This window comes from Arachis stenosperma, chromosome 1 (genome assembly GCF_014773155.1).
Source record: "Arachis stenosperma cultivar V10309 chromosome 1, arast.V10309.gnm1.PFL2, whole genome shotgun sequence".
NCBI lineage: Eukaryota > Viridiplantae > Streptophyta > Magnoliopsida > Fabales > Fabaceae > Arachis > Arachis stenosperma.
The window spans coordinates 29,307,951-29,334,281 of record NC_080377.1 but is presented as its reverse complement, the minus strand read 5'-3'; the positions used below and the strand labels follow the sequence as shown (position 1 = coordinate 29,334,281).

At 38.5% G+C, this 26,331-nt stretch overlaps 1 long non-coding RNA gene and 1 other non-coding gene across 3 annotated transcripts; both read right to left on the bottom strand.

Moving 5' to 3' along the window:
• Window positions 1–261: 261 nt before the first annotated feature.
• Window positions 262–9,802, bottom strand: LOC130970366 (uncharacterized). Of its 2 annotated transcripts, XR_009082048.1 has the most exons (5): window positions 9,473–9,802; window positions 9,309–9,386; window positions 8,184–8,283; window positions 7,819–7,919; window positions 263–1,856 (listed from the first exon to the last, which is right to left on the bottom strand). It is a non-coding gene; the product is annotated as an uncharacterized LOC130970366 (long non-coding RNA). The 2 variants fall into 2 exon arrangements; XR_009082049.1 differs by lacking the exon at window positions 8,184–8,283 and having other exon boundaries at window positions 262–1,856.
• Window positions 9,803–17,541: 7,739 nt separating this feature from the next.
• LOC130948456 (small nucleolar RNA R71) lies at window positions 17,542–17,649 on the bottom strand. Its single transcript, XR_009073062.1, has one exon. It is a non-coding gene; the product is annotated as a small nucleolar RNA R71 (small nucleolar RNA).
• Between the last annotated feature and the right edge of the window lie 8,682 nt (window positions 17,650–26,331).

The following is a 26,331-nucleotide window of genomic DNA, read 5'->3' as shown; positions in this document are numbered from 1 at the left end:
ACACAGATGAAGTCAACACAGATGACATGAAAGATGCAAAGATACTTAAATGCGAAGCGCAAATATAATACCAATTCAGCGCGTACTAATTTAAAACTAACTGGACCGATTCGATGATTCCATTTTTGTTTGGATCTATTTTTACGATTTTTGTCAGAAATAACCTACATATTGTTGAAATGTAAAAATACATAAAGTTAGTTAAATACACGATACCATTAATAAAGCCATGAAAGTTGTGAAAATAACTTACTTTGATGATATCAAGATTCCAAAATTGAACTAATTTTCTAAAATGCAGTTCAGGTACATTCATTGGACGATTTTTCATCATCATCTCTCTCTGAATGAGCTGTATGGTGTTGGTGGATGAAATTGTGATCACATCAATGTAGTATTTTTTGTTGTTGTATGGAATCATTATTATGGCACTTATGTGTGGACACAACTCCGTTCAACTAACCAGCAAGTGTACTGGGTCGTCCAAGTAATACCTTACGTGAGTAAGGGTCGATCCCACAGAGATTGTTGGTATGAAGCAAGCTATGGTCATCTTGTAAATCCCAGTCAGGAGGATAAAATTATGGAATTTAGAAAATCAAATATGATCAATAAAAATAAATAGAAAATAAAATGGATAGAGATACTTATGTAAATTAATAGTGGGAATTTCAGATAAGTGTATGGAGATGCTGTGCTCCTCTTGAATCTCTACTTTCCTATTACATTCATCCAATCCTTCTTACTCCTTTCCATGGCAAGCTGTATGTAGGGCATCACCGTTGTCAGTGGCTACATCCCATCCTCTCAGTGAAAACGTTCCTATGCTCTGTCACAGCACGGCTAATCAGCTGTTGGTTCTCGATCATGTTGGAATAGGATCCATTGATCCTTTTGCGCTTGTCATCACGCCCATCAATCGCGAGTTTGAAGCTCGTCACAGTCATTCAATCCCAGAATCCTACTCGGAATACCACAGACAAGGTTTAGACTTTCCGGATCCTCATGAATGCCGCCATCTATCTAGCTTATACCACGAAGATTCTGTTGGGGAATCTAAGAGATATGCGCCCGGCCTAAGGTAGAACGGAAGTGGTTGTCAATCACGCGCGTTCATAGGTGAGAATGATGATGAGTGTCACGGATCATCACATTCATCAAGTTGAAGTGCAACGTATATCTTGGAATAAGAATAAAAGAGAATTGAATAGAAAGTAATAGTAATTGTATTGAAACTTGAGGTACAGCAGAGCTCCACATCATTAATCTATGGTGTGCAGAAACTCCACTGTTGAAAATACATAAGTGAAAGGTTCAGGCATGGCCGAATGGCCAGCCCCCAAAACGTGATCACAGGATTCAAAATACAATCCAGGATGCGATTATGATAGTAAAAAGTTCTATTTATAATAAACTAGCTCCTAGGGTTTACATGAGTAAGTAATTGATGCATAAATCCACTTCCGGGGCCCACTTGGTGTATGTTTGGGCTGAGCTTGATCTATCCACGAGCTGAGGCTTTTCTTGGAGTTGAACTCCAAGTTATAACGTGTTTTGGGCGTTCAACTCCGGATCATGATGTTTTTCTGGCGTTTAACTCCAGACAGCAGCATGTACTTGGCGTTCAACGCCAAGTTACGTCGTCAATTTTCGAATAAATTATGGACTATTATATATTGCTGGAAAGCTCTGGATGTCTACTTTCCAACACCGTTAAGAGCGCGCCATTTGGAGTTCTGTAGCTCCAGAAAATCTATTTTGAGTGCAGGGAGGTCAGATTCTAACAGCATCAGCAGTCCTTTTGTCAGCCTTTTTCAGAGTTTTGCTCAAGTCCCTCAATTTCAGCCAGAAATTACCTGAAATCACAGAAAAACACACAAACTCATAGTAAAGTCCAGAAATGTGAATTTAACATAAAAACTAATGAAAACATCCCTAAAAGTAGCTTGAACTTAGTAAAAACTACCTAAAAACAATGCCAAAAAGCGTATAAATTATCCGCTCATCAGGTGTATAGTGATATTTTTTATGCGTTTCTTAAATTGCTTCCATGACTCTCCAATGGTAGGGGGAAAAATCCTCTCCAACTAGCACAAAGTCTCTACAATCTCTAACTTCAAACCATTATTCTCTTTTAAAGAGAATTCCTTTTGACATTGTCGACAAAAAAAGGAACACAAGCGAACTAGAGAAATAGCAACATGATTTGGAAGAATGCTCTTGATTGGTATTTGCAACAGGTAATGCAACATGAAGTGAGCATCATGAGCCTTGTAACTGTAAAGCTTTCTCTCTTCTTGTTGTACACAACGAGAAATGTTTGAAGCACTTCCATCAGGCAATTTTGTTTTCTTCAAAAAAACCACAAAAATGGATTTCTTGCCTTTGCTCATGGAAAAGCATGCTCTAGCAAGTTTAGTTCTTTTGCCATCCTTCGTATTTATTGGGTGAAGATTCTTTCGAATGCCCATCTCCTTAAGATCATAACGAGTCTTTGCATGATCCTTTATCTTCCTAGGAATATCCAATAAGGTACCAATTATACTGTCGACTATGTTTTTTTTTTTTTATATGTATTACATCAAGGTTGTGCCTGATCATACAATGCTGCCAATATGGTAACTCAAAAAATATTGATCTTTTTTTTCCATTGGCCTTTACTTTTGCTTTGCGTCTTTCCAAGGGCATTATCTACTGACTTTAGCATATTTAGAACCTCTTCACCTGTTAACATTCGTGGTGGACCCCTGAATTCTGTTTTTCCATTAAAAGATCTCTTGTTAGATCTCCATGAATGATCAACTGAAAAAAAATCTTCTATGGTCCATGTAAACTATCTTTTGGCTATGTTTCAAGTAACAAAAAGAAGTATCATGGTTACAATAAGGGCAAGCTAGCTTCCCTTTTGTACTCCAACCGGACAACATCGCATACGCTGGAAAATCATTGATTGTCCAAAGAAGTGCAGCATGCATTTGAAAAGTTTCTCCCTTAAAAGAATCATATGTATCTATCCCTGACACCTATAGCTCCTTCAGCTCTTCAATCAATGGTTGCAAAAAAATATTAATATTATTTCCTGGTGAACAAGGTCCAGGTATGAGTAAAGAGAGCATGCAGTATTCTAATTTCATGGACATCTAAGGGGGGAAATTATACACCATTACGACAACTGGCCATGTGCTATGTGACACGTTCATAGTTCGAAAATGATTAAAACCATCACTTGCCAAACCAAGCTTCAAGTTGCGAAGTTCTTTTGAAAAGTTTGGGTACCGAGTGTCCAAGTTCTTCCATGCTTGGCTATCAGCAGGATGCCTTATGCAACTGTCTTTCAAACGCTGCCCGTCATGCCACCTCAATGCCTTTGATGTGTTTGGGCACATAAAAAGTCTTTTAACCCTTGATATTAAAGAAAAGTATCTTAAGGTCTTCATTGCAACCTTATGAACTTTATTCGGAAGTGTAATGTAAAATCCGGTTAATTAACAGCTAATTAACCCATAAATGAGAATTTATTCTAGAAAGCCCAAAATGTGATTTTTATGGCTAAATGTGATAGAGGAGGTTGAGATGAGAATTTCGGTACCAATTTTATAGAATTCGGACCAAGATTGGACCGAACGGGCCAAACCGGGCCAACCGGACCCAAAGTAGGCCCTTGGCCCAACATAACTAAACCAAAACCCTAGCTTTTAGCACTCTCTCCCCTCACTTATCACTCAAAAAACGCTGAAATGGAGGCCATGGAGGGGAGAACTCTCTCTCAAGTTCTTTCTTTCACTTGATCTTCAAACCACCATAACTTTTGATCTAGAGCTCCGATTGCTGCACCGATTGTGGCCACGCGTTCACCGCGGAGAGCTCTACAAAACCCATACAATCAATCTTGAGGTAAGCCACGTTTTGCTCTTCAAATTTCTAGCTTTGATTTCGAGTTTCATGAGCAAAAATGTTTAGATTTTGGCCTCTTTGATGTTATAGGACCCAACTCTCTTGAAGGAGAAAGTTAATCTTGTTTCCTTGGACCTTGAGTGTGGTAAGATTCTCAACCCTAGTGTAATTTGTGGTTCTATGATGTTTGGGTTTTGAGATGTTGTGTGTGGGTGTGGTGATTGTGGCTTAGGTTGTGTATATGTGAATATTGGAGCTTGATTGGTGATATTGAAAAGCTTGAAAAGGGTTTGGTGGTGAAAAATCTGTTCTTGGAGGTGTTGAGGCCTTGAGAGCTTGAGGAAAAAGTGGTTTGAAAGTGCTCCGGTTGAGCTTGGAAAATCGGCTAAGGTATGGTCTCGGTTTCCCGTATCTAATATGTAATGTGGTAGGAAATACTTAGGCTAGAGGCCCTAAGATAGGCATTGAAATGTTGATGTTGTTGAATGGTTGAAATATATGATGTGGTCATATATGTGATGATGATTATTGATGCCTTGATGGTATGATGTATGAGACATATGCATGTTGTGATATATGCTCGATGATTGGTTATGGTTGAATTGTGGATTGAACCATGTTGATGGTGAGTATGACATTGATTGTGTACAATGATGATTTATTAGAATTGGTGTTGTTGAAAATTGGCATGAGAAAGAGTATATGATATGTCAATGTGTTTGAGTTTGAGCCACTTGGGTGAAGTGGGTTAAAATGATGGGATAGTGATTTTGGTGAATTGTGGTAAAGTTTCAATATGTGAGTTGAGGAGGCTTGATGTTGAATTTGATATATTTTGATTAATTTCAAAGAAAATGGATGAAATTGGCATGTTTTGATTGATTTTGAAAAGAGTTGAAAATGACTTGTTTTGAAAATGGCACTTTGTGGTTTTGTATGAAAAATATGGTTTTTGGGCATACTTTGATGGGACATATCTTGGAGTACGGATCTTCGTTTTGTGTCAAATTTATTTAGAAATGAAATTGGATCCGGGATGTCCATGCCGTTCGAAGAACGGGTGAAAAACGATTTAAAATGAGAAAGTTATGTCCGTTGGAAGATTGGGGGTTGAATTTGTGAATTCTGCAGCTTTTAACTTAGAAAATTTTTAGCAGAATGACCCCCCGCACGTAGGCGCACTTGGCGCGTACGCGCCGTTCTTCTCGAAAAGTCCATCCACGCGTGCGCGTGGTGTGCGCGGGCGCGCCGATGTGCTGCACCCAATGCCCAGCCATTTTCCAGAAAGTTGTGCCAGAAGTGTGCCAGATTTGTGCTTGGGACACGAGAGTACCCACGCGTACGCGTGGCTGACGCGTGCGCGTCGATGGGCTAATTTTCAATCCACGCGTTTGCGTGCATGACGCATACGCGTCGATGAGTTTAGGTGGCCATCCACGCGTGCGCGTACGTGTGGCCCTATTTTCATCCCAAAGTTGATTTTTGAGTTTTAAAAGCCAAATCTCATACTTCTAAGCCTCCGATCTCACCACTTATGTCTTAAATCATTATGATATGCTTAGCTATTAGAGAAGGAGCTAGGGGATGTGGTAACTTGCGAGTGAAGCAAGGGAAAAATGAATGATCGATGAGGATCAAAGATGATTATGTGAGAGGCGGAGGATGATGGTGGAAGTGCTTGTTAGGCCATGGGCCGAAGGGACGTAATTGTTAACGAAATGGCTGGTTATGGATTTAACCGTGAGCCGGATGGCTAGATTATTGCCGTGTTACGGCGGAGCCATGATTGTAGCTAGCATAAATGCATATATGCTGTTGGATGAATTGTGAATGTTGCACTTCCATTATCGGAGGTGAGAGTTTTCCTGGGAGAAAGCAGTGGCTAGCCACCACGTGCTCTAGGTTGAGACTTGAAGCTCTTTTGACCCTATGTCGTTAGGGTGGCCGGGTACTGTGAAAGCTCCAGATGAACTCACCCCCATAAATATTCACCAGTGAGGGTGATGGATATGGATCATGATTATGATCAAGTTTATATTGAGTATAACTCGAGTTGGGGAGACACGACATAGGGACAGTCCAATGGTTAGCTGCCAGGACTTGTCGGGTTGGCTCTATAACCGACAGATGATATCATCAGCCGCTAGGGACAGGCATTCATCATATGCATACTATATGAATTGTTTGAGATTGCCTATTTGACTGCATATTACTTGCTAATTGTCTAAATGCCTTACTTGTTCATATTTGTATATTTTCTTGTTTGATATAACTATGTTTGCTACATTATACTCCTGCTGGTGGATGGGAGGTCTGAAGGAATTGGAAAGAGAAGTATTAGTTAGACTGAAGAATCTTTAGTCAGATGCCCTTATATGGTTTAGCTTGTTTATAAGCTTTGATATTATCTTGAGGAAGTTCTAGGATTGCCTTCGGCTTTCCTCTATTATTATGTATTATATATGTGGAAGATGTTACCATGCGGGGGACCTCTGGTTCTCACCCATGCGGATTTTGTGGTTTTCAGATGCAAGACGTGAGGTTTCCCGCTGAGGCATGCTGGAGACTTCTAGATTTGCAAAGATCATTTGTTCTCGGGTCTCTGTTTAGTTTATATGTTTTGCTTAGATACTTTTATCTCCATTAAATAATACAAACTGTGATGACTCATCTTATGGGAGATTTTGGAGAATAGGTTTCTGTATTTGTGTCCCTTTGGGTTTCCTTTGGGGTTTTTCTTATTTTATCATATGTATATATTGCTATGCTCGAACCGGTTATCTTTGCAGCCGGATTTTGAGTCTTGATATTCCTGTTTTTGACACTCCTTTGTATATATATAATCTCGCATTGGTTTATCCTTTGTTCATTACGTTATCGATCGGAGTGTTGCGCTTTTCGAGTTGCGATTATTGTTTATCCCTTTTTCTACAAAGGCTCCTAGTTATAATCAATCATTCATACTACTATACGTACTAAATTTTTATTTTAGAGGTCGTAATACCTTGCCATCTCTGAATTATGACTTAAGCATAAGACTCCGTATGGTAGGGTGTTACATGTAAAGTCATCTTTGTTGCCATCCATAGTAGGAGTCTGATTATATCGAGACTCTCCACAGATATGGCAAATTGAGTTATTTATGTACTCATTTTGATACAGCATACAGTCATTAGGACATGCATCAATCTTTTCATAGTCAAGACCCAAGTCCTTAACCATATTCTTAGCTTTATTAAAAGAAGTGGGAATGTTCAAATCAAGCATAGCTTCTTTCAATAACTTCACGAGGGAGGTAAAAGATGTCTTACTCCAACCATACAGACACTTCAAGTGGTAAAGACGAATGATAAACGATAGTCTCAAAAATCCAGTAATGCAATTCGGATATAATTCTAGACCTGTTTCATCTACCAGCTTATAAAATCTCTTCGCATCTTCATTCAACCCCTTGTTCCCCTCTTCAAGATTTGTCATATTTTTTAATGCATCACACAGCAACCTATCAATATCATCAACGCCCCCTCGATCATCCATGTCACTATCTACAACGGTTGGGATTACTGATTCCCCATGATTAATCCATCGTTTATAACCTTCGACAAACCCATAGTAAATAAGATGCTCATATTCGTCTTCTCGTTGGACACGGACATTGGATTTCTTTTCCAACCGGTTTTCCAATCACAAAGGCAAACTCTAAAAAATTATTTACACCAACTATGTACTCGTTCTCAAATCTTGGTAAATCCATCCAATCTTTTGACAAAACATGATTAAACCTAAGAATGCAAATATCTGAACTTACTAAACATGATCTAATAGGTCGATTATAGTGACAATCTAGCTACCATATATTCGCTTACTACCCTAGTTAAATGTGCTATCAAATTATTATATATGGCAATTACGAGATAAACTTACTGCTTAGTTCCTTCATTTTGAGATGCCATATGAAGTTGTTATAAACGGTGCTGCAGAAACTACTCAACTCCTGTTGTCTTTACCAGTACGAAAAAATTATCCTGTACACAAAACAAAGTCAAAATAATCAAGTTCAGAAAGGGAAAACCAAATAATGCCCAATTTTAAGTTTCTATATTAATGTACATTTTTTTGCACTTATTAAGTTAACTTTTTTTATTAACATGGGTTCTCATATAAAATAGGCAGAATAATTCCCATTAGTGTCCCATGATCTTTATATATACATAATATAGAGTAGCAGTGCTAAGTGCTAACTAATAATGCAGTGTAAAAATGGGGAATAAGGTTGAGCTTTAAATTACCGAGTCAATGTTGCAAAACTGACGAGCTCAAAGGGACAGATTAGACTTTAGAAACCAAAAACATCATCAATTTATGGAGGTAAAGACTCATGAAATAGACCTGTGAACAAGAATTTTCTATACATGATTTAAAAAAATTTTTTATATAGCAGCATAACAAATAATCACCACTAAATTAATTCAAACTAGCAGCATAACAAAATCACTAATCACAAATCACAAATCACTTATCACAAATTCAAAATTCAAAACACTCAGTGCCATAAGTCTATAACAAAAAGGCAGCTTAACAAGTCACTAATCAACATTTTATTATTACTTTATTTATTTTGTGTAAACTATCTATTAGAGTGTGCATCTGAAAATATATTTTCAAGCTTAAAAATAAAAGTAGATCGGAGTCAAAATTATCCCAACAAGATTCAATTTAGACACAAATTATTAAAGTTCCTTCATCGCCTTGTATAATGAGCTACTTTTCAAGCAACTTAGAAGGCAGTTAATTATTAACAGCATCGATAAAGTGTCAAATGAAGCTAATAAGGAAATGCATTATTCATGCACCACTAACAGAGTATAAAATCTTATGCACATGGGGTTTGTTCTCCTCACATATAGATAAAGATCATTATCACATTCACAGAGGCATATGATTTCAGAAATCACTAATCCCATCAACAGTAACCTAACGTGATGTATGGCCACCTTATTTTTAGCAACATAATAAGACACATCTTTTTTTTTCTCCAGTAACTTGTAATTAATTAATTATAGGCGGCATTCCAAGCCAACCATTTCCAATTTAAGATATTTTCTCCAACCTTTAATTAGCACTCAAAGAATATTAGAGAATTTGTTAGTACTTAGTTAATTGATACGCGTAATAGTATAGGCTTTTGACATACATACACACCTTGTTTGACTGTGTTATGTTAATGTTACACAAGCATATATATCAAACCAAAATGTTACACAAAATTAAAGCAAGGATGACGAACTTAACTAATTAATCTCTCTTCTTAGCCATTTCATTTGATGGTTGCTTGAGATTATTATAATAAAACCATTGACTAATTAAAGACTATGAAATTTGAGTGGATTTTAAGGACAGATCAGTAATTGTACCTAATGAGATTCGTGCAAGTGATTCAGGGAGCCTTGATTGTAGCACCAATCAAGCTGCTACTAGTTATGTAAATCCCCCTTTGCAAATCCAAAAAGAAGATTATCAGAAATTGGTTACAAAAATAATTTGAGAAAATCTGAAATTGAAAAGGGAAACGGCGTACCAAGTAGCACCGAGAACTGAGACACCGATGGAGACGACGATGCCAATAGCGGAGAAGGTGTAAGGAGAGGTCTTAACAAGCACAGTACCCCAATAGCGGAAGCCACTAACCTTCGACGAACAGAGAAACCAACGAAGATGAAGACGATGTGCTGAGCTTTCTGGGTTTTGCAAAACAGGAAAGAGGAAGAAACGACCGCACTAAGGAGCTTGGGACGCCGGCGGCGCTGAGGAGCTTGGGACGGGGGCAGCAATAAGGGGCTAGGGTTTTGCCATTTCTATTTCCTTCAGAGGTCTCAATCTCAGTGTTACTAATTGGGGAAAGAAAGAAGGGGGGTTCTATTTCCTTCAGTTCTTTCAATTTCCTTAAGTGTATTTCAATTTTTTTTTCAAATAAACAAGAGACGGCGTCGTTTTTTCCCCCTATTAAAAGCACAAAACTTAATAATCGATTTAATGGTTAAATTTTTAGTGTACAAAATTAATTTTTATATTGTCCCAATTATCTTACACCGTACCATGGCTAAAACTTAAACTATAATTAAAACGAATTTAGCATTATATATAAATGATCACTGGACTAGTTTTTCATTTGTTATTAAGTTATTAAATCATTTTTTATATTATTAAGTTTTAAATCATTTTTTAATTTAAAATTATTAATAGTATTGAACCTAATTTTTTATTTATAAAATTAGATTTAAAATTTTAATATTTAAAGTAAATTAAATAAAATTGTTATTAGTTTTTAATTATTAAAATTTTTAAATTTAAAAAAAAATATTTAAAATAATAAAAAATGCATAAAAATCTTAATTAGTTAAAACTTAAATGATTAAAACCATGACCATAGACCCCTTTAGGTTACACCTCCAAACCGTGACCATAAACCCTTTTAGGCCACCCTTTCGAAAAATCGTTACCATAGACCCTTTTTTGTCACTGTAAAAAACCGTGATCATAGACACCTTTAGGTCACCCCCAAAACCGTGACCATAGACCCTTTTAGGCCATCCTTCTGAAAAATCGTGACCATAGACCCTTTTTGGTCACTGTAAAGAACCGTGACCAGAGACCCCATTATGTCATCCCCTAAAATCATGACCATAGACCCTTTTAGGCCACCCCTAAAACAGTGACCATAGGCCCCTTTAGGTCACTGATGAACAAACTTTTGTGTGGTCTAGGATTCACAAATAAATCCTCGTTGCAAGTATAGTTTCTAAATCAACAAAAATCCTTTCATACAAAAGTTTGGTTGTCACAAGTAACAAACCCCTAATAAATCTAATAACCGAAGTATTTAAACCTCGGGTCATCTCTCAAGGAATTGCAGGGAAGTGTTCTTATAATTGGTTATGCAAAAGGTATATTTTTGGGGTTTTGGGATTAAGGAAACAAGAAAAGTAAATTGCAAAGAAAATCAAATAACTAGAAAAGCTCTTGGCAAGGTATGAGAACTGAAAGTCCTATCTTAGCTATCCTTATCAATTGTGATGAGAATTGTTCATTGCTCCTACTTAGTTAACTCTCTAATTTTGAAGGAAAGTCAAGTGGACGAATAAATTTGGTTCCACAAGTCCTAGTCAACTCCTAAGGAAAGACTAGATTTAGTGGAATTCAAAACAATCAGCAACTTTCAATATCAATCAACAAGGGAGTTTGATAACTCAAGTGTCACCAATTACTCAACCAAGGCCAAAAGGATAAAAATCTACTCTAGAATCCAACCAAGCATTTTATCAAACACTTGGAGGGCACAACACAAAAGCATAGAAAAGCAACAAGAGAGAATAAAATCCAAACAACCAATTGAGAGCTTAAATAACATAAATTGAAGAAAGCAATCATAAATATAAAATACCTCAAATTGCATTAAATAGAAAATAAAATCTAACATGAGAATTCATAAACTAAATTGGAAAAATAAAGAAATCAACAAGAAGAATAGATGAACTAAAATACTAGAATAAATAAAAGTAGAAGAAAAACTAAATTAAAGGAACATTGAACCTGGAATTGGGAAGAAATAAACCTAAACCTAAGAGAAATCCTAAAACCTAGAGAGAGGAGAGAGGCTCTCTAGAAACTACATCTAAAACCTAAAATTATATGTGAATGATTCCGCCTCCTTGATTCCCCTACTCTGCAGCTTCTATTATGTGTTCTCGGGCTTGGAATTGGGCAAAAAAGGAGCCGAGAAATCGCTCCCAGCGCTTTCTGCATTTTCTGCACGTGGCGCATGTCATGCGTATGCGTAGATCACGTGTGCGCGTTGTTTGGTGAAATTCCCTGTCACGCGTACGCATCAGTCACGTGTACGCGTCGCTTGTCTTCTGCGCTAGGCACGCGTACGCATCGTCCATGCGTGCGCGTCGCTTCAAGCTTCTCAAAACTTCATTTTCGCACATTCCTTCTACTTTTGCATGTTCGCTTTCCATCCTCTAAGTCATTCCTGCCCTATAAAGCCTGAAAGTTGTAACATCCCAGTTACCCTAAGCTTTAACTCTAGCTGTAAGGCTGATGAGCGGATAATTTATACGCTTTTTGGCATTATTTTTAGTATGTTTTTAGTATGTTTTAGTTAGTTTTTATTATATTTTTATTAGTTTTTAGTTAAAATTGAGTTTACTATGAGTTTGTGTGTTTTTCTGTGATTTTAGGTATTTTCTGGCTGAAATTGAGGGACCTGAGCAAAAATCTGATTCAGAGGCTGAAAAGAACTGCAGATGCTGTTGGATTCTGACCTCCCTACACTCGAAGTGGATTTTCTAGAGTTACAAAAGCCCAATTGGCACGCTCTCAATTGCGTTGGAAATTAGACATCCTGGGCTTTCCAGAAATGTATAATAGTTCATAATTTGCCCGAGATTTGATGGCCCAAACAGGCGTTCCAAGTCAGCTCAAGAATTCTGGCGTTTAATGCCGGAACTGGCACAAGAATGGGAGTTAAACGCCCAAACAGGCACAAAAGATGGCGTTTAACTCCAAGAAAAGTCTCTACACATGAAAGCTTCAATGCTCAGCCCAAGCACACACCAAGTGGGCCCGGAAGTGGATTTTTATGTCATTTACTCATCTTTGTAAACCCTAAACTACTAGTTCTCTACAAATAGGACCTTTTGCTATTGTATTTTCATCTTTGGATCACTTTAGATCTTTTGATCATCTTTGGACGTTTAGTTCTTAGATCATTTGGGGGCTGGCCTCACGGCCATGCCTAGACCTTGTTTTTATATATTTTCAATGGTGGAGTTTCTACACACCATAGATTAAGGTGTGGAGCTCTACTGTACCTCGAGTATTAATGCAATTACTATTGTTCTTCTATTCAATTCAGCTTATTCTTGTTCTAAGATATCACTTGTTCCTCAACTTGATGAATGTAATGATCCGTGACACTCATCATCATTCTCACCTATGAACGTGTGCCTGACAACCACCTCCGTTCTACCTCAGATTGAGTGGATATCTCTTGGATTCCTTAATCAGAATCTTCGTGGTATAAGCTAGAATTGATGGCGGCATTCAAGAGAATCCAAAAAGTCTAAACCTTTTCTGTGGTATTCTGAGTAGGATTCAAGGATTGAATGACTGTGACAAGCTTCAAACTCGAGATTGTGGGGCGTTAGTGACAGACGCAAAAGAATTAGTGGATTCTATTCCGACATGATCGAGAACGGACAGATGAATAGCCGTGCTGTGACAGAGCGCGTTGAACATTTTCACTGAGAGGACGGGACTGTAGCCATTGACAATGGTGATGCCTAACATACAGCTTGTCATGGAAAGGAGTAAGAAGGATTGGATGAAGACAGTAGGAAAGCAGAGAGACGGAAGGGACAAAGCATCTCCATACGCTTATCTGAAATTCTCACCAATGAATTACGTAAGTATCTCTATCTTTATTTTATGTTTTATTCATCTTTTAGTCATTAATCCTCCATAACCATTTGAATCCGCCTGACTGAGATTTACAAGATGACCATAGCTTGCTTCATACCAACAATCTCCGTGGGATCGACCCTTACTCGCGTAAGGTTTATTACTTAGACGACCTAGTGCACTTGCTGGTTAGTTGTGCGAAGTTGTGATAAAGAGTTGAGATTGCAATTGAGCGTACCATGTTGATGGCGCCATTGATGATCACAATTTCGTGCACCAGAATGCATAGAGGTCAGGATCTGACAACATATGCTATCTTGTTTTAGCATCTGAATCAGACTTTGCCAAAACTTTCCAAATTCACCCAAAAATACCTACAATCATAAGAAAAATACAAAAGCTCAAAGTAGTATCCAAATATTGAATTTTGTACTAAAACCTACTAAAACATAATAAAACTTAACAAAACATAACTAAAACACTAAGAAAAGAGTACTGATGAGCGGATAATTTATACGCTTTTTGGCATTATTTTTAGTATGTTTTAGTTAGTTTTTATTATATTTTTATTAGTTTTTATTTAAAATTCACTTTTCTGGACTTTACTATGAGTTTGTGTGTTTTTCTGTGATTTCAGGTATTTTCTGGCTGAAATTGAGGGACCTGAGCAAAAATCTTATTCAGAGGCTGAAAAGGACTGCAGATGCTGTTGGATTCTGACCTCCCTGCATTCGAAGTAGATTTTCTGGAGCTACAGAAGTCCAATTGGTGCGCTCTCAATTGCGTTGGACAGTAGACATCCTGGGCTTTTCAGCAATATATAATAGTCCATACTTTGTCCGAGATTTGATGGCCCAAACCGGCGTTCCAAGTCAGCTCAAGACTGCCCGGTGTTAAACGCCGGAACTGGCACAGAAGTGGGAGTTAAATGCCCAAACTGGCACAAAAGCTGGCGTTTAACTCCAAGAAAAGTCTCTACACATGGAAGCTTCAATGCTCAGCCCAAGAACATACCAAGTGGGCCCGGAAGTGGATTTTTATGTCATTTACTCATTTTTGTAAACCCTAAGCTACTAGTTCTCTATAAATAAGACCTTTTGCTATTGTATTATCATCTTGGTTCTTCTGGTTCCCTCTCTGGGGCCGAAGCCAATGATCACCATTATCACTTATGTATTTTCAACGGTGGAGTTTCTACACACCATAGATTAAGGTGTGGAGCTCTGCTGTACCTCGAGTATCAATGCAATTACTATTGTTCTTCTATTCAATTCGGCTTAATCTTGTTCTAAGATATCACTTGTTCCTCAACTTGATGAATGTGATGATCCGTGACACTCATCATCATTCTCACCTATGAACGTGTGCTTGACAACCACCTCTGTTCTACCTTAGATTGAGTGGATATCTCTTGGATCCCTTAATCGGAATCTTCGTGGTATAAGCTAGAATTGATGGCGGCATTCAAGAGAATCCGGAAGGTCTAAACCTTGTCTGTGGTATTCTGAGTAGGATTCAAGGATTGAATGACTGTGACGAGCTTCAAACTCGCGATTGTGGGGCGTTAGTGACAGACGCAAAAGAATCACAGGATTCTATTCCGACATGATTGAGAACCGATAGCTGAATAGTCGTGCTGTGACAGAGCGCGTTGAACATTTTCACTGAGAGGACGGGACTGTAGCCATTGACAACGGTGATGCCCAACATACAGCTTGCCATGGAAAGGAGTAAGAAGGATTGGATGAAGACAGTAGGAAAGCAGAGAGACGGAAGGGACAAAGCATCTCCATACGCTTATCTGAAGTTCTCACCAATGAATTACATAAGTATCTCTATCCTTATTTTATGTTTTATTTATCTTTTAATTATCAATCCTCCATAACCATTTGAATCCACCTGACTGAGATTTACAAGATGACCAAAGCTTGCTTCATACCAACAATCTCCGTGGGATCGACCCTTACTCGCGTAAGGTTTATTACTTGGATGACCCAGTGCACTTGCTGGTTAGTTGTGCGAAGTTGTGATAAAGAGTTGAGATTGCAATTGAGCGTACCATGTTGATGGCGCCATTGATGATCACAATTCCGCGCACCAAGTTTTTGGCGCCGTTGCCGGGGGTTGTTTGAGTTTGGACAACTGACGGTTCATCTTGTTGCTTAGATTAGGTGTTTTTCTTCAGAATTTTTAAGAATGAATTCTAGAGTTTCAAGGTGATGTTTTCATCATCACCAAAGCTGATTGATTCTCATCAATTTAGCTCTTGAATGTAATATCCTGCTGAAGCTTGGCTAGCCATGTCTAATCTTTTTAGACTAAAGCTTTAGACTAACATTGCATGATTCCTGGAATTCTTATTAAAAATTTTGAATCTCTTTATTTTCTCTTCCATATAATTTTCGAAAAAATCCAAAAAAATTATAAAATCTTAAAATCAAAAATATTTTTATGTTTCTTGTTTGAGTCTAGTGTCTAATTTTAAGTTTGGTGTCCATTGCATGTCTTTATTCTTCTAATTTTCGAAAATTACATGCATTGTGTTCTTCATTGATCTTCAAGTTGTTCTTGATGATTTCCTTGATCTGATCTTTAAATTCTCTTGTCTTGTGTGTTTTGTTGTTTCTCATATGCATTTTCAATTTGTTAGTGTCAATAGTATACAAACTTCTAAGTTTGGTGTCTTGCATGCATTGTTTATTTGATCTTAGTGGCATTTTGATTATTCCTCATCATTAAAAATTCAAAAATTTATTTTAAAATTGTGTCTTTTCAAGTCAATAATACAGAGAATTGAAGATTCAGAACATGCAGCAGAGGAATTACACAGAAAAAGCTGGGCGTTCAAAACACCCAGTGAGGAAGGAAAATTGGCATTTAAACGCCAGCCAGGGTACCTGGCTGGGCGTTTAACGCCCAAAAAGGTAGAGTTTTGGGCGTTAAACGCCAGAATGGATACCATTCTGGGCGTTTAACGCCAGGATGGCACAAGAGGGAAGATTTTGTTTTTAATTCAGATTTTTTTTCAGGTTTTCATAATTTTTTCAAAATCAAATCTTTTTCAAATCATATCTTTTCAATCACATATTTTCAAAATCAATTTATTTCCATTTTCAAAAATACTTGCTAACAATTAATGATTTGATTCAAACATTTCAAGTATGTTGCCTTTTCTGTTGAGAAAGGTTTAATGTCTAAATCATATCTTTTAAATTTCTTGTTAGCCAAGTCATTAATTTTAAAAATCAAATCTTTTTAAATTGTTTTTCAATCATATCTTTTCAATCATATCTTTTTAAAACCATAACTTTTCAATTATATCTTTCTGATTTCTACTTTCAAAAATCTTTTTCAAAAATCACTTTATGTCTTTCCCAACTTTAATTTTCGAAAATCATTCTTCAATTTTTCAAAATTTCTTCAAAATCTTTTAATTTATTTTCGAAAATTCTTCCCTTCTTCTCACATCCTTCTATTTAAGGACTAACACTCCTCCACTATCAACAATTCGAACTCAATCTCTCTTGATAAGTTTGAATTCTTCTTCTTCTACCTTCTATTCTTCTTTTCCTCTGACATCTCAAGGAATCTCTATACTGTGACATAGAGGATTCCATATTTTCTTGTTCTCTTCTCTTTCATATGAGCAGGAATAAAGACAAAAGTATTCTTGTTGAGGTTGACCCTGAACCTGAAAGGACCTTGAAGCGAAAGCTAAGAGAAGCTAAAGCACTACTCTCTGTAGAAAACCTAACAGAAATCTTCAAACAAGAAGAAGACATGGCAGCCGAAAACAACAACAATGCCAACAATGCAAGGAAGGTGCTGGGTGACTTTACTGCACCTACTCCCGACTTCTATGGGAGAAGCATCTCTATCCCTGCCATTGGAGCAAACAACTTTGAGCTTAAGCCTCAATTAGTTTCTCTAATGCAACAGAATTGCAAGTTCCATAGACTTCCATTGGAAGATTCTCATCAGTTTTTAGCTGAATTCTTGCAAATCTGTGACACTGTCAAGACCAATGGGGTTGACCCTGAGGTCTACAGACTTATGCTATTCCCTTTTGCTGTAAGAGACAGAGCTAGGATATGGTTGGACTCACAACCTAAAGAAAGCATGAACTCTTGGGAAAAGCTAGTCAATGCCTTCTTGGCAAAGTTCTTTCCACCTCAAAAATTGAGTAAGCTTAGAGTGGAAGTCCAAACCTTCAGACAGAAGGAAGGTGAATCCCTCTATGAAGCTTGGGAAAGATACAAACAATTGATCAGAAAGTGTCCTTCTAACATGCTTTATAAATGGAGCATCATAGGTATCTTCTATGATGGTGTGTCTGAACTGTCCAAGATGTCATTGGAGAGCTCTGCTGGAGGATCTCTTCATCTGAAGAAGATGCCTGCAGAAGCTCAAGAACTCATTGAAATGGTTGCAAATAACCAATTTATGTACACTTCTGAAAGGAATCCTGTGAACAATGGGACGAATCAGAAAAAAGGAGTTCTTGAGATTGATACTCTGAATGCCATATTGGCTCAGAACAAAGTATTGACTCAACAAGTCAATATGATTTCTCAAAGTCTGACTGGAATGCAAGCTGCACCAGGCAGTACTAAGGACGCTTCATCTGAAGAAGAAGCTTATGATCCTGAGAACCCATCAATGGAAGAGGTGAATTACATGGGAGAACCCTATGGAAACACCTATAATCCTTCATGGAGAAATCATCCAAATCTCTCATGGAAGGATCAACAGAGACCTCAACAAAGTTTCAACAACAATAATGGTGGAAGAAACAGGTTTAGCAATGGCAAGCCTTTTCCATCATCTTCTCAGCAACAGACAGAGAATTCTAAGCAGAGCCACTTTGACTTAGCAACCATGGTCTCTGATATAATCAAAACCACTCAAAGTTTCATGACTGAAATAAGGTCCTCCATTAGAATCTTGGAGGCACAAGTGGGTCAGCTGAGTAAGAAAGTTACTGAACTCCCTCCTAGTACTCTTCCAAGCAATACAGAAGAGAATCCAAAAGGAGAGTGTAAGGCCATCAACATGGCCGAATTTGGAGAGGAGGAAGAGGCAGTGATCGCCAATGAGGAATACCTCAATGGACGTCCACTGGCCTCCATGAGTTCCCTAATGAGGAACCATGGGAATCTGAGGCTCACACTGAGACCATAGAGATTCCATTGGAATTACTTCTGCCATTCATGAGTTCTGATGAGTATTCTTCCTCTGAAGAGGATGAAGATGTCACTGAAGAGCAAGTTGCTAAGTACCTTGGAGCAATCATGAAGCTAAATGACAAGTTATTTGGTAATGAGACTTGGGAGGATGAACCCCCTTCGCTCACCAAAGAACTGGATGAGTTGACTAGGCAGAGATTACCTCAAAAGAGACAGGATCCTGGGAAGTTCTCAATACCTTGTACCATAGGCACCATGACCTTTGAGAAGGCTCTGTGTGACCTAGGGTCAAGCATAAACCTCATGCCTCTCTCTGTAATGGAGAAGCTAGGGATCTTTGAGGTGCAAGCTGCAAGAATCTCACTAGAGATGGCAGACAATTCAAGAAAACAAGCTTATGGACTTGTAGAGGATGTTCTGGTAAAAGTTGAAGACCATTACATCCCTGCTGATTTCATAGTCCTAGAGACTGGAAAGTGCATGGATGAATCCATCATCCTTGGCAGACCCTTCCTAGCCACAGCAAAGGCTATGATTGATGTTGACAGAGGAGAATTGATCATTCAAGTGAATGAAGAATCCTTTGTGTTTAAGTCTCAAGGATACCCCTCTGTAACCATGGAGAGGAAGCATGAAGAGCTTCCCTCAAAACAGAGTCAAACAGAGCCCCACGGTCAAACTCTAAGTTTGGTGTTGGGAGGCCACAACCAACTTCTAAGTTTGGTGTTGAACCCCCACATTCAAACTCTAAGTTTGGTGTTGGGAGGTTCCAACATTGCTCTGAACATCTGTAAGGCTCCATGAGAGCCCACTGTCAAGCTACTGACATTAAAGAAGCGCTTGTTGGGAGGCAACCCAATGTTATATTTATCTATTTTCCTTTGTTATTTTATGTTTTTTTATAGGTTGATGATCATGGGAAGTCACAAAATCAATTGAAAAAGCAAAAACAGCATGAAAAACAGAAAGAAAAATAGCACACCCTGGAGGAAAATCTGCTGAAGTTTAAACGCCAGTGAAGATAGCAAAATGGGCATTTAACGCCCAATTTGGCACCATTCTGGGCGTTTAACGCCAGAAAGGGGCACCAGACTGGCGTTTAACGCCAGGAATGGGCACCAAGCTGGCGTTAAATGCCAGAAATGGGCACCAGCCCGGCGTTTAACGCCAGGATTGGCAGAAGGAGCATTTTTGCTCGCCACTTGGTGCAGGGATGAATTATCCTTGATACCTTAGGATCTGTGGACCCCACAGGATCCCCACCTACCCCACCACTCTCTCTCTTCTTCAACCATTCACCAATCACCTCAACACCTCTTCCCCAAAAACCCCTCACCTATCAAATCCTACCATTCTCTTCACCACTCACATCCATCCTTCATAAAATCCCACCTACCTCACCATTCAAATTCAAACCACTTTCCCTCCCAAACCCACCCATAATGGCCGAACCTTACCCCTCTCTCCACCCCTATATAAACCCATCTTCACTCCTTCATTTTCACACAACCTACACACTACTTCCCCTTGGCCGAAAAACAAAGTCACCTCCATCTCCTCTATTTCTTCTTCTTCTACTCTCTTCTTTTTTCTTTTGCTCGAGGACGAGCAAACCTTCTAAGTTTGGTGTGGTAAAAGCATTGCTTTTTGTTTTTCCATAACCATTTATGGCATCTAAGGCTGGAGAAACCTCTAGAAAGAGGAAAGGAAAGGCAAAAGCTTCCACCTCCGAGTCATGGGAGATAGAGAGATTCATCTCAAGGGTGCATCAAGACCACTTCCATGAAGTTATGGCCATGCAGAAGGTGATCCCCGAGGTCCCTTTCAAACTCAAAAAGAGTGAATATCCGGAGATCCGACATGAGATCTGAAGAAGAGGTTGGGAAGTTCTTACCAACCCCATTCAACAAGTCAGAATCTTAATGGTTTAAGAGTTCTATGCCAATGCATGGATCACCAAAAACCATGATCAAAGTGTGAACCCGGACCCAAAGAATTGGCTTACAATGGTTCGGGGAAAATGCTTAGATTTTAGTCCGGAAAATGTAAGGTTGGCATTCAACTTGCCCAGGATGCAAGGAGATGAACACCCTTACACTAGAAGGGTCAACTTTGATCAAAGGTTGGACCAAGTCCTCATAGACATTTGTGAAGAGGGCGCTCAATGGAAGAGAGATTCAAGAGGGAAGCCAGTTCAACTGAGAAGGCATGACCTCAAGCCTGTGGCTAGGGGATGGTTGGAGTTTATCCAACGCTCAATCATTCCCACTAGCAACCGGTCCGAAGTTACTATAGACCGGGCTATCATGATTCATAGCATCATGATTGGAGAGGAAGTAGAAGTTCATGAGGTTATATCCCAAGAACTTTATAAGGTGGCGGACAAGTCCTCTACCTTGGCAAGGTTAGCCTTCCCTCATCTCATTTGTCACCTCTGTAATTCAGTTGGAATTAACATAGAGGAAGACATCCTCATTAATGAGGACAAGCCTATCACTAAGAAGAGGATGGAGCAAACAAGAGATCCCACTCATGGACATGAGGAAATTCCTCATCATGAAATCCCTGAGATGCCTCAAGGGATGCACTTTCCTCCACAAAACTATTGGGAGCAAATCAACACCTCCCTAGGAGAATTGAGTTCCAACATGGGACAACTAAGGGTGGAGCACCAAGAACATTCCATCCTCCTCCATGAAATTAGAGAAGATCAAAGAATCATGAGAGAGGAGCAACAAAGGCAAGGAAGAGACATTGAGGAGCTCAAGCACTCCATAAGATCTTCAAGAGGAAGAACAAGCCACCATCACTGAGGTGGACCCATTCTTTAATTTCCTTGTTCTTTATTTTTCTGTTTTTTTTTTCGAAAATTATGCTTTATATTTTATTTATGTTTGTGTCTTATGATCATTAGTGTCTTAGTGTCTATGCCTTAAAGTTATGAATGTCCTATGAATCCATCACCTTTCTTAAATGAAAAATGTTCTTAATTAAAAAAGAGAAGAATTGCATGAATTTTGAATTTTATAACAGATTAATTATTTTGATGTGGTGGCAATACTTTGACTTCTGAATGTATGCTTGAACAGTGCATATGTCTTTTGAATTTGTTGTTCATGAATGTTGGCTCTTGAAAGAATGATGAAAAAAGGAGACATGTTACTGAGGATCTGAAAAATCATAAAAATGATTCTTGAAGCAAGAAAAAGCAGTGAATACAAAAAAAGAGAGATTATGTGCGAAAAAAAAAGAGAGAGAAAGCAAGCAGAAAAAGCCAACAGCCTTTTAAACCAAAAGGCAAGGGTAAAAATAAAATCGTGATCCAAGGCAAAAAAAGAGTGTGCTTAAGAACCCTGGACACCTCTAATTGGGGACTCTAGCAAAGCTGAGTCACAATCTGAAAAGGTTCACCCAGTTATGTGTCTGTGGCATGTATGTATCCGGTGGTAATACTGGAAGACAGAGTGCTTTGGGCCACGGCCAAGACTCATAAAGTAGCTGTGTTCAAGAATCATCATACTTAACTAGGAGAATCAATAACACTATCTGGATTCTGAGTTCCTATTGAAGCCAATCATTCTGAATTTCAAAGGATAGAGTGAGATGCCAAAACTGTTCAGAGGCAAAAAGCAAAAAGCCCCGCTCATCTAATTAATACTGATCTTCATAGATGTTTTTGGAATTCATTTGCATATTCTCTTCTTTTTATCTTATTTGATCTTCAGTTGCTTGGGGACAAGCAACAATTTAAGTTTGGTGTTGTGATGAGCGGATACTTTATACACTTTTTGGCATTGTTTTTAGTATGTTTTTAGTATGTTTTAGTTAGTTTTTATTATATTTTTATTAGTTTTTAGTTAAAATTCACTTTTCTAGACTTTACTATGAGTTTGTTGTTTTTCTGTGATTTCAGGTATTTTCTGGCTGAAATTGAGGGACCTGAGCAAAAATCTGATTCAGAGGCTGAAAAGGACTGCAGATGCTATTGGATTCTGACCTCCCTACACTCAAAGTGGATTTTCTAGAGCTACAGAAGCTCAATTGGCGCGCTCTCAATTGCGTTGGAAAGTAGACATCCTGGGCTTTCCAGCAATGTATAATAGTTCATACTTTGCCTGAGATTTGATGGCCCAAATAGACGTTCCAAGTCAGCTCAAGAATTCTGGCGTTAAACGCCAGAACTGGCACAAGAATGGGAGTTAAACGCCCAAACTGGCACAAAAGCTGGCGTTTAACTCCAAGAAAAGTCTCTACACATGAAAGTTTCAATGCTCAGCCCAAGCACACACCAAGTGGGCCCGAAAGTGGATTTTTATGTCATTTACTCATCTTTGTAAATCCTAAGCTACTTGTTCTCTACAAATAGGACCTTTTTGCTATTGTATTAAAAAATATTTTGATCATGTTTTTATGATTGAACCCTCTTTAGGGGCTGGCCATTCGGCCATGCTTAGACCTTGTTCTTATGTATTTTCAACGGTGGAGTTTCTACACACCATAGATTAAGGTATGGAGCTTTGCTGTACCTCGAGTATTAATGCAATTACTATTGTTCTTCTATTCAATTCAGCTTATTCTTGTTCTAATATATTCATTCGTACCCAAGAACATGATGAATGTGATGATTATGTGACGCTCATCATCATTCTCACTTATGAACGCGTGCCTGACAACCACTTCCGTTCTACAAGCAAACAAGGCTTGAATGTTTATCTCTTGGATTCCTTAATCGGAATCTTCGTGGTATAAGCTAGAATTGATGGCGGCATTCAAGAGAATCCGGAAGGTCTAAACCTTGTCTGTGGTATTCTGAGTAAGATTCAAGGATTGAATGACTGTGACGAACTTCAAACTCGCGATTGTGGGACGTTAGTGATAGACGCAAAAGAATCACTGGATTCTATTCCGACATGATCGAGAACCGACAGATGAATAGCCGTGCTGTGACAGAGTGCGTTGAACATTTTCATTGAGAGGACGGGACTGTAGCCATTGACAACGGTGATGCCCAACATACAGCTTGCCATGAAAAGGAGTAAGAAGGAGTGGATGAAGACAGTAGGAAAGCAAGAGACGGAAGGGACAAAGCATCTCCATACGCTTATCTGAAGTTCTCACCAATGAATTACATAAGTATCTCTATCCTTATTTTATGTTTTATTTATCTTTTAATTATCAATCCTCCATAACCATTTGAATCCGCCTGATTGAGATTTACAAGATGACCATAGCTTGCTTCATACCAACAATCTCCGTGGGATCGACCCTTACTCGCGTAAGGTTTATTACTTGGACGACCCAGTGCACTTGCTGGTTAGTTGTGCGAAGTTGTGATAAAGAGTTGAGATTGCAATTGAGCGTACCATGTTGATGGCGCCATTGATGATCACAATTCCGTGCACCAAAGGCAAAGGTTAATCAGAGTTTAAGACAATTCTAAGGCTTATACATATTTATATATAGGAAGAGATAATATAATCTAGAAGCCTGATGAAGGAGTGAGCTCAAAAATAGAATTTCAGAAGCGCAAAACGTTCACACAAAACTAACGCACAAGATACAAGATATAGGTGCAAGAGAATAGAACAAATGTATAGATATAGTAATATAAACATAGGAAACTAGCCGCAGCTTGCGGAGTTTACGCCGACTAGTTACAAATAGAGAGATACAGAGTTTTAGAATCAAAAGAGCTTATACATCCTATCTCTCAAGTAAGCCTCTAAGGCCATAAAGATAAATATACAAAAGGTGAGAGAATACTATGACCAAAGTAAAACAGAAATAAACAACGAACAAACCATGCTCCACTCTGTCACCATATCCATAATCTCACCGAAGTAGATTACGACCTGCATTTGAAAAATAACAACAAACTGTGGAATGAGAACCGGAGGTTCTCAGTATGGTAACAGTGCCCAATGATGTAAGATGTAAGGCCCGAGACACTGAAGGCAATCCTAGAACTCCACATCACATACGGATATTCAAGCTTAATGATATAAATAAAAAAGGAACTTAAACCATAAACCAGGTTATCTAACTTAGGGGAGTTCTAACTAATACTAATCACACCGTTGTATCCCACAGCCTTCGCCAACCTAACCTCCATGCAATCCCATCGCCACCGCCTACCTAACCTCCTAAGCACCAGTCAAACACAATTAATGCAAGCAAATAAAACACAGATAATATTCATCTATAGCAAATAGTTCAAGAAGCAATTAGGCATGCTATACAATTAGGCAAAATCAAGTAAGCAAAGCAAGCAAGCATATAGAAAATGCGTATGATGAATGTCTATCCTATTTGGCTCGTGATATCACTTGTCGGTCTATAAATGCCAACCCGACACATCCTTTTAGATGTAGCTTTTCTGCCGCACCGGCGGATATAGTGCTGGGCACACTCTATTGACCCACGGATATGGTGCCGGGCACACCCTATTCACCCACTGATATAGTGCCGGGCACACTTGCATGCATAACCCAAGGATATAGTGCATGGCACACTCTTGCAGCAGAAAAGATTATCAATCATAATTCAATCCCAGGGACATAATACCCTGCACACAATCATACTTAACCCAAGGATATAGTGCCTGGCACACCTTTCTCATTCAACAAGATCATCATTCTTCTTTAAGTTCTCATCGTACTTAACCCAAGGATATAGTGCCTGGCACACTTTCAACATCCATCAAGATCATCATTTCTCTTCGAGTCCTCAACTCATCACAACCATCATTAATTCATGATTCTCTATTTCGAATCCCTCAGTACATCACTTTCTCAATTCATCGTCCGTAATCATCAAGTTCACTACTCTTCTTTCTCTCTCAACCAAACTCATCCTCAATACACCAGAAACCTAAGCCTCTTTTCACCAAACTTTTAATTAAAAACCCAAATAAACTCTCCTAAGATTTTCCCCCATGTTTCAATACTCAAAGATAAGCCCAAGAAATTGTTGAAAACAAAACTTACAACCTTGTTAGGAAGGTGAAATAGTTGAAAACAAAACTTAAATTTGTGAAATAGGGCGTGTACGAAAGCACAGGCGTGTGCGTGCGCACGCCCAGGAAGATTTTCAAAGTGTGCGTACGCACAGGGGTGTGCGTACGCACTGGTACAAAATTTTATAAGGTTTGTGCGCTCGCACAAGGTGTGCTAGCGCCCCCAACAGACTGACCTTCCCAAAGTGTGCGTGCGCACAGGTCTGTGCGTACGCACAGGTTGCAATTTCTCCTTGATGTTCGTGCGCACAAGCTGTGCTGGTGCTGCAATCAGAATGTTTACCTCTGCGTGTGCGTGCGCACAGGTCTGTGCGTCCACACAGACCATGATTTTCGCAGAGTTGTGCACGCACACAAGGCTGTGCGTCCGCACATATCAGAAAATCCTGAAATTCTACAACCTTCCAGAATTTCAGTTTTTCAACACCTACTTTGAATGATCATAACTTCCTCTAGAAAATTCCAAATTTTGCAAACTTTATATCAAATCAAAAGGTTTTCAATAATCTTTAATTCTAATCTAATTTCAACAAATTTTGAAAACTGAGGCAAAAGTTATGATCAGACAAAGATCACCAAAAATCCATTTTTACCCAAAAACCACACAATCTCAATTTAACCAATTTTCAAACCAAAACCAAATCAAAATCTACCAAATCTTCATAATCCACCACCACACATAGCACATTACCTCTTCATATCATTCTTCTCAATTTCACTTAAATTATTCAACCATTATACCATATCTGACGATCAAATCCATAATTTCCTTCT